This window comes from Arachis stenosperma, chromosome 2 (assembly GCF_014773155.1).
Source record: "Arachis stenosperma cultivar V10309 chromosome 2, arast.V10309.gnm1.PFL2, whole genome shotgun sequence".
Lineage (NCBI taxonomy): Eukaryota > Viridiplantae > Streptophyta > Magnoliopsida > Fabales > Fabaceae > Arachis > Arachis stenosperma.
The window spans coordinates 71,186,397-71,195,560 of NC_080378.1; the positions used below are offsets into that span (position 1 = coordinate 71,186,397).

The window sequence follows — 9,164 nt, forward strand, 5'->3', positions numbered from 1 at the left end:
TAGTGACAGACGCAAAAGAATTACTAGATTCTATTCCGACATGATCGAGAACCGACAACTGATTAGCCGTGCTGTGACAGAGCGCGTTGAACATTTTCACTTAGAGGACGGGACTGTAGCCATTGACAATGGTGATGCCCAACATACAGCTTGCCATGGAAAGGAGTAAGAAGGATTGGATGAAGACAGTAGGAAAGCAGAGAGACGGAAGGGACAAAACATCTCCATACGCTTATCTGAAATTTTCACCAATGAATTACATAAGTATCTCTATCCTTGTTTTATGTTTTATTTATCTTTTAATCATCATTCCTCCATAACCATTTGAATCCGCCTGACTGAGATTTACAAGATGACCATAGCTTACTTCATACCAACAATCTCCGTGGGATTGACCCTTACTCGCGTAAGGTTTATTACTAGGACGACCCAGTGCACTTGCTGGTTAGTTGTGCGAAGTTGTGATAAAGAGTTGCGATTGCAATTGAGTGTACCATGTTGATGGCGCCATTGATGATCACAATTTCGTGCACCAATGTTATTTGTTGTTTTCTCTTGATTGTTGTTTGTCCTATGTTCCTTTGTTGTGGTCTGATTGATCTGGGACACGTGGCCGATTTATGAAAAGCAACTTAACTTATTTCACTCCGACCCTACTAAAAACTCCCCAGTTCTTACTCCCTATCTTCCTACCCTTTTCAGATAGAGATGAATGTCTTTTTCTATGAGATCGAGCAACCTTATGTGTACGAGGATCCTGTCATTCACAGCTTCTATATGGTGACCGCGGAGCCTCAAGTCTGTAAGTACGTAGTTAGAGACCATCATTTTCAGCACTTGCTAGCTTCACCCCTCTTTGATCCTGATGCACCATATAATTTTTTGCTGTCATGGTTTCATCCTGATTCTGTCCACCATCCTTTTGACTTCATGCATGAAGGTCCTATTCCAGCACAGTAGGATAGCCAGACAGTGTATGAGCCTAGTGCTGTCATCGATTACTACATCCCTGAGTCTCCTCCAATGGATTTGGACCTATTGATAGAGTCTCTTTCTACTCACTCCTCTGACCCTTTCACCATTGAGCCTATCGAGACTTCATCTATAGCTTCTCGCCAGCCTTCATCAGTTGAGCAGATTTTTGCTAGTGGTACAGCTTTCACAGGCGACAACTTTGATGGTAGTCCTCAGAGTACATCAGAGGTGATCATTATTTCTGATGACGAGAACATCGAGGAAATAGAGGTTGTAGATCTGACTTTTGGGGATGATGAGAATCCTAAGATGGATATAAAGATAATGGACTTGACTTTTGACAGCGACTAGGTCGCGACATCAACATCTTATTTTGGCATCTCTCCGGCTTATTGTTCTTTTTAGACTCTTGATGACTGGAAATTCACTGTATCATTACAATAAACCCCTCTTGGCAAGTATACCAACGTATCGTCAAGTAAAAACTCACAATGATGAGTGAGGTCGAATCCCACGGGATTTGATTGATTGAGCAACTTTAGTTAGCAAGGTACTTAGTTAAGTTGATCAAGGGTATGTGTTGAATGCAGAAAATTAAATGATAGAATTATAAATGACTTGAAGATAAAGAAAGCAGTAAAGTGCTGAAATGTAAAGAGCATAAAGATAAATTGCTAGAATGTAAATGATAGAAATGTAAATGACTGAATTGTTAAAGGGACTGGGTTGATTGACAGAATATAAACAAAGCTATAATAAGGAAGATAAGAATGGGGAGGATTCATTGGGGTTAGGAGATGTTACTCTCTTTAAATCAAATTCAGATCATCTCATCTTCAATCATGCAACTCATTGACCTCTTGACAATCATGATTGATTGAACCCCAATTCCTTGGTGATTCAATCTCTCAAATCTTGATAATCAGCTAATTCCTCGGTCTAATTGCTCATAAAGAGAGATAAGCTTGGTCCCTGATTTTACCACACATCATCATAGATCCAAGCAGTGGGTAGATTTCATGCCACCATATCCAATCCCAAAATGCAGATCTACTCAATGTGAGAAGAGATTTTAAGCATGATTCCATGTTTTCTTTTCCAAGGTTCCCATGAAACCCAATTTGTATTCAATCTATTTTCCAAGATAATTGAACACTAAGAATGAAGAACGAAATTCCTTCTAGCAAATCAAAGAGAGATGAAAAGAAGAAGAAATTCACTATCCTTTAATCCATCAAGTACAACAGAGCTCCCTCCCCCACTGAGAGGGAGTTTAGCTACTCATGACTTAGAGAAAAGTACAAGAGATGGAAGAAGATGAAGTAAGTGAAGTGAAAGTTCCAAGCCCCCTTTCAGTGCTCTTCAAGGGGTATTTATACTACTCCTATTTCTAGAAATGAAAAATTACAAAAAGAAAAAAAATTCCAATTGAAAACTAAAGAAAATAACCATTCATTAGAGACATGTGAGTGGCGTGTGAGCGGCGTTGAGTGGTGTGCCAAGCACAAAAGGTGAAACTGGCTTAGCGTGCCATGCCCAGCTCTCAAGTGGCATGCCCATAATCAAAGTTGAATTGCCGTGCCACGCCCAAGGTCCAAAGTGGCACGCCCATGTTAAGATCTTCAAGCTCCTTTTCTAGAAAATTGACCTGGCGTGCCATGCCCAGCAGTGGCGTGCTACGCCCTTGTTAGGATCTTCAATCTTCTCCTCTAGAAGGTTGGCTTGGCATGCCACGCCCATGTTGGTGCACAAGCATTTCCTTCTGGTCTAGTGAGCTGGCGTGCCATGCCCTATACACCAAGTGGCACGCGCATTGATAGTTGGCTTGGCGTGCCACACCTAAAGTCTCAAGTGGCACGCCTTTGATGAGGTCTTGACCTTTCTCTTCTGAAAATTTGTACTGGCGTGCCACGCCCTTGTTGGAGGCTTCATGCCCCTAGTACCAAGTGGCACACCCATTGAAGTTGCTCCTTCCTTTCTCCTCTGGACCATTGTACTAGCGTGCCACGCCTGCGACCTGGCGTGCCACGCCCAGCTTGGGAGATAGAAATGGAGTGGCACGCCCAGCTTGGCGTGCCATGCCCTTGATAACTCTTGCCATGCAATGCCCTTGAAAACTCTTCCAAGATCCCTTCCTAGAAAACATTACTGGCATGTCACGCCCAGCAATAGCGTGCTACGCCCTTTGTTGATCTTGCAGAACCCTCTTCTGGAAATCATAACTGGCGTGCCACGCCCATGATAATTCTTCAACATCCTTCCCTGGAAAAGATAACTGGCGTGCTACGCCTGGCCTTGGCATGCCACGCCTATTGTAGTACATCAAGGATTCTCTTCTGGAAATTATAATTGGTGTGCCACACCTGGCCTTAGCGTGCCACGCCCTTTGAAACTCTTCAAGGGCTCTCTTCTAGTTCATATGCCTGGCGTGTGGTGCACGAAATTGTGATCATCAATAATGGCGCCAAAAACTTGGTAGCTCTCTCAAACGTGAATCACACTTTATCACAATCTCGCACAACTAACCAACAAGTGCACTGGGTCGTCCAAGTAATAAACCTTACGTGAGTAAGGGTCGATCCCACGGAGATTGTTGGTATGAAGCAAGCTATGGTCATCTTGTAAATCTCAGTTAGGCGGATTCAAATGGTTTATAGTGATTTTTGAAAATAATAATAAATAAACATAAAATAGATGAAAGAGATACTTATGTAAATCATTGATGGGAATTTCAGATAAGTGTATGGAGGCGCTTTGTCCCTGTTGGATCTCTGTAACATACTGCTTTCTTACTTTCAATCCTTCATACTCCTTTCCATGGCAAGCTGTATGTAGGGCATCACCGTTGTCAATGGCTACATCCCATCCTCTCAGTGAAAATGGTCCAAATGCTCTGTCACAGCACGGCTAATCATCTGTCGGTTCTCGATCATGTCAGAATAGAATCCATTGATTCTTTTGCGTTTGTCATCACGCCCAACAATCGCGAGTTTGAAGCTCGTCACAGTCATTCAATCCTTAAATCCTACTCGGAATACCACAGACAAGGTTTAAACTTTTTGGATTCTCAAGAATGGCCACCAAAGGGTTCTAGCTTATACCACGAAGATTCTGATTGAGGAATCCAAGAGATACACGCTCGGTCTAAGGTAGAACGGAAGTAGTTGTCAGTCACGCGTTCATAAGTGAGAATGATGATGAGTGTCACGGATCATCACATTCATTATGTTGAAGTGCAACGAATATCTTAGAATAAGAATAAGCTGAATTGAATAGTAAATAGTAGTAATTGCATTAAAACTCGAGGTACAGCAGAGCTCCACACCCTTAATCTATGGTGTGTAGAAACTCCACCATTGAAAATACATAAGTGATGGTTCAGGCATGGCCGAATGGCCAGCCCCCATAAACTTGATCAAAGGATTATAAGGTAACCCAAAAATAATCCAAAGATGTCTAATACAATAGTAAAATGTACTATTTATACTAGACTAGCTATTACAGTTTACAGAAGTAAGTAATTGATGCAGAAATCCACTTCCAGGGCCCACTTGGTGTGTGCTTGGGCTAAGCTTCATCTTTACACGTGCATAGGCTTCTTTTGGAGTTAAACACCAAGTTGTAAGGTGTTTTTGGCGTTTAACTCTGGTTTGTGACGTGTTTCTGGCGTTTTACTCCAGAATGCAGCATGGAACTGGCGTTGAGCGCCAATTTGCGTCGTCAAATCTCGAATAAAGTATAAACTATTATATATTGCTAGAAAGCTTTGGATGGATACTTTCCAACGCCATTGAGAGCGCGTCATTTGGAGTTCTGTAGCTCCAAAAAATCCATTTCGAGTGCAGGAAGGTCAGAATCTAACAGCATCAGCAGTCCTTTGTCAGCCTCCTTATCAGAGTTTTGCTCAGGTCCCTCAATTTCAGCCAGAAAATACCTGAAATCACAGAAAAATACACAAACTCATAATAAAGTCCAGAAATGTGAATTTAGCATAAAAACTAAAGAAAACATCCCTAAAAGTAGCTAGATCCTACTAAAAACTACCTAAAAATAATGCCAAAAAGCGTATAAATTATCCGCTCATCACAACACTAAACTTAAATTGTTGCTTGTCCCCAAGCAACTGAAAATCAAATAGGATTAAAAGAAGAGAATATATTATAAATCCCAAAATATAAATGAAAATTAGTTCTAATTAGATGAGCGGGACTTGTAGCTTTTTGCTTCTGAATAGTTTTGGCATCTTACTTTTTCCTTTGAAGTTTAGAATGATTGACATCCATAGGAACTCAGAGTTCAGATAGTGTTATTGATTCTCCTAGTTAAGTATGTTGAGTCTTGAACACAGCTACTTTTATGAGTCTTGGCCATGGCCCTAAGCACTTTATTTTCCAGTATTACCACCGGATACATAAATGCCACAGACTCATGACTGGGTGAACCTTTTCAGATTGTGACTCAGCTTTGCTAAAGTCCCAAGTTAGAGGTGTCTAGAGCTCTTAAGTACACTCTTTTTGCTTTAGATCACGACTTTAACCACTCAGTCTCAAGCTTTTCACCTGGACCTGCATGCTACAAGCACATGGTTAGGGACAGATTGATTTAGCCGCTTAGGCCTGGATTTTATTTCCTTGGGCCCTCCTATCCACTGATGCTCAAAGCCTTGGATCCTTTTTACCATTGCCTTTTGGTTTTAAGGGCTATTGGCTTTTTCTGCTTGCTTTTTCTTTTTTCTTTTATATATATATTTTTTTCGCCACTTTTTTCTTCTTTTTTTTTTCCGCAAGCTTGTGTTCTTCACTGCTTTTTCTTGCTTCAATAATCAATTTTATGATTTTTCATATCATCAACAACATTTCTCTTATTCATCATTCTTTCAAGAGCCAACAATTTTAACATTCATAAACAACAAGATAAAAAATATGCACTGTTCAAGCATTCATTCAGAAAATAAAAAGTATTGTCACCACATCAATATAATTAAACTAAATTCAAGGATGAATTTGAAACTCATGTACTTCTTGTTCTTTTGTATTAAAACATTTTTCATTTAAGAAAGGTGAAGGATTCATGGAATTATTCATAGCCTTAAGACATAGTTAGTAAATACTAATAATCATGAAGTAAAGACACAAAACATAAACAAACATGAAGCATAAAATCAAAAAACAGAGAAATAAGAACAAGGAATGAGTCCACCTTAGTGATGGTGGCATCTTCTTCTTGAAGGACCAATGATGTCCTTTGAGCTCCTCTATGTCTCTTCCTTGTCTCTGTTGCTTGATCCCTAGTGATTTTGGTGCTCCTATCCTTAGTTGCTCCCAATAATTGTGTGGAGGAAAAATGTATCCCCTGAGGTATCTCAGGGATTTTTTTGATGAGGGAATTCCTCATGCTCTTGTTGAGGTCCATGAGTGGGCTCTCTTGATGTGTAGTCAAATGCTCTACTACTGAGCTATAGACCCTTGAGATGAATCTCTCTATCTCCCATGACTCAGAGGTGGAAGCAATTGCCTTCCCTTTCCTCTTTCTTGAGATTTCTCTGGCCTTAGGTGCCATCAATGGTTATGAAAAAACAAAAAGCTATGCTTTTACCACACCAAACTTAGAATGTTGCTCGTCCTCGAGCAAAAGAAGAAAGAATAGAAGAAGAAAAAGAAGATATGGAGGAGAGAGAGGGAGAGGTTAATGGTTCGGTCATGTAGGGTGGGTTTGGGTGGGAAGGAGATTTTGAATTTGAAGGTAGGTGGGGATCCTGTGGGATCCACAGATCCTGAGATGATCCTGTGGTGTCCACAGATCCTGAGGTGTCAAGGATTATTATCCCTGTACCAATGAGGCGTGTAAAATGCCCTCTGCATGTAATCCTGGCGTTCAATGCCATATTGATGCTTGTTTCTGGCGTTCAACGCCAGATTCATGCTCTGTTCTGGCGTTGAATGCCAGCCAGATGCTCCTTACTGTCGTTTAAACGCCAGTAAGCTCTTCCTCCAGGGTGTGCTATTTCCTCTTCTATTTTTAATTCTGTTTTTAATTTTAGTATTTGTTTTGTGACTCCACATGATCATGAACCTAATAAAACATAAAAGAACAATAAAAATATAAATAAATAAAAATTGGGTTGCCTCCCAATAAGCGCTTCTTTAATGTCAATAGCTTGACAGTGAGCTCTTATGGAGCTTCACAGGTGATCAGGTCAATGTTGTGGACTCCCAACACCAAACTTAGAGTTTGGATGTGGGGGTTTCTTAAACCGAAACTTAGAGTTTGGTTGTGGCCTCCCAACACCAAACTTAGAGTTTGATTGTGGGGGCTTTGTTTGACTCTGTACTGAGAGAAGCTTTTCATGCTTCCTCTCCATTGTTACAGAAGGATAGCCTTGGGCTTTAAACACAAGGTAGTCCCCATTCAATTGAAGGACTAATTCTCCTCTGTTAACATCAATCACAGCTCCTACTGTGGCTAGGAAGGGTCTTCCAAGGATGATGCATTCATCCTCATTCTTCCTAGTCTCTAAGATTATGAAATCAGTAGGGATGTAAAGGCCTTTAACCTTCACTAATATGTCCTCTACTAATCCATAAGCTTGTCTTTGTTATCTATCTGCCATCTCTAATAAGAATGTGGCAGGCTGTACCTCAATGATCCCCAGCTTCTCCATTACAGAGAGTGACATAAGATTGATGCATGACCCTAGGTCACACAGAGCCTTCTCAAAAGGTCATGGTGCCTATGGTACAGGGTATTAGGAATTTACCAGGATCTTGTTTCTTTTGAGGTAACGTTTGCTGAACCCATGTATCTAGTTCACTAATGAGCAAGGGAGGTTCACCTTCCCAAGTCTCATTACCAAACAACTTGGCATTCAGCTTCATGATGGCTCCTAGATATTGAGCAACTTGCTCTCCAGTTACATCTTCATCCTCTTTAGAGGAAGAATAGTCTTCAGAGCTCATGAATGGCAGAAGGAGGTTTACTGGGATCTCTATGGTCTCTATATGACCTTCAGATTCCTTTGGATCCTCAATAGGGAACTCCTTCTTACTTGAGAGACGTCCCATGAGGTCTTCTTCATTGGGATTTACGTCCTCTCCTTCCTCTCTAGGTTCGGCCATGTTGATTATGTCAATGGCCTTGCACTCTCTTTTTGGATTCTCTTCAGTATTGCTTGGGAGAGTACTAGGAGGAGTTTCAGTGACTTTCTTACTCAGCTGGCCCACTTGTGCCTCCAAATTTCTGATGGATGACCTTGTTTCACTCATGAAACTTAATGTGGCCTTAGACAGATCAGAGACTATGTTTGCTAAGCTAGAGGAGCTCTGCTCAGAATTCTCTGTCTGTTGCTGAGAAGATGATGGAAAAAACTTGCTATTGCTAGGCCTATTTCTTCCACCATTATTAAAGCCTTATTGAGGCTTTTGTTGATCCTTTCATGAGAAATTCGGATGATTTCTCTATGAGGAATTATAGGTATTTCCATAAGGTTCATCCATGTAATTTACCTCTGCCATTGCAGGGTTCTTAGGATCATAAGCTTCTTCTTCAGAAGATGCCTCTTTAGTACTGTTGGATGCATTTTGCCATATATTTTGTTCTAAGCCAATATGGCATTCAGAGCATTAATTTCAAGAACTCCCTTCCTCTGAGGCATCCCATTACTCACAGAATTCCTCTCAGAAGTGTACATGAATTGGTTATTTGCAACCATGTCAATGAGTTCTTGAGCTTTTGCAGGCGTTTTCTTTAGGTGAATGGATCCACCTGCAGAATGGTCCAGTGACATCTTAAAGAACTCAGATAGACCATAATAGAATATATCCAAAATGGTCCACTCTGAAAGCATGTCAGGAGGACACCTTTTGGTCATCTGCTTGTATCTTTCCCAAGCTTCATAGAGGGATTCACCATCTTTTTGTTTGAAGGTCTAAACATCCACTCTAAGCTTGCTCAGCTTTTGAGAAGGAAAGAACTTAGCCAAGAAGGTCGTGACCAGCTTATCCCAAGAGTCTAGGCTATCTTTAGGTTGAGAGTTCAACCATGTTCTAGCCCTGTCTCTTACAACAAAAGGGAAAAGCATGAGCCTGTAGACTTCAGGATCTACTTCATTAGTCTTAACAGTCTCACAGATCTACAAGAATTCAGTTAAAAACTGATAGGGATCTTCTGATGGAAGTCCATGGAACTTGCAG

General features: G+C 40.8%; 1 non-coding gene across 1 annotated transcript; it reads left to right on the top strand.

Moving 5' to 3' along the window:
• Positions 1-8,812: 8,812 nt before the first annotated feature.
• Positions 8,813-8,920, top strand: LOC130963756 (small nucleolar RNA R71). Its single transcript, XR_009079874.1, has one exon. It is a non-coding gene; the product is annotated as a small nucleolar RNA R71 (small nucleolar RNA).
• The last annotated feature ends 244 nt before the right edge of the window (positions 8,921-9,164 follow it).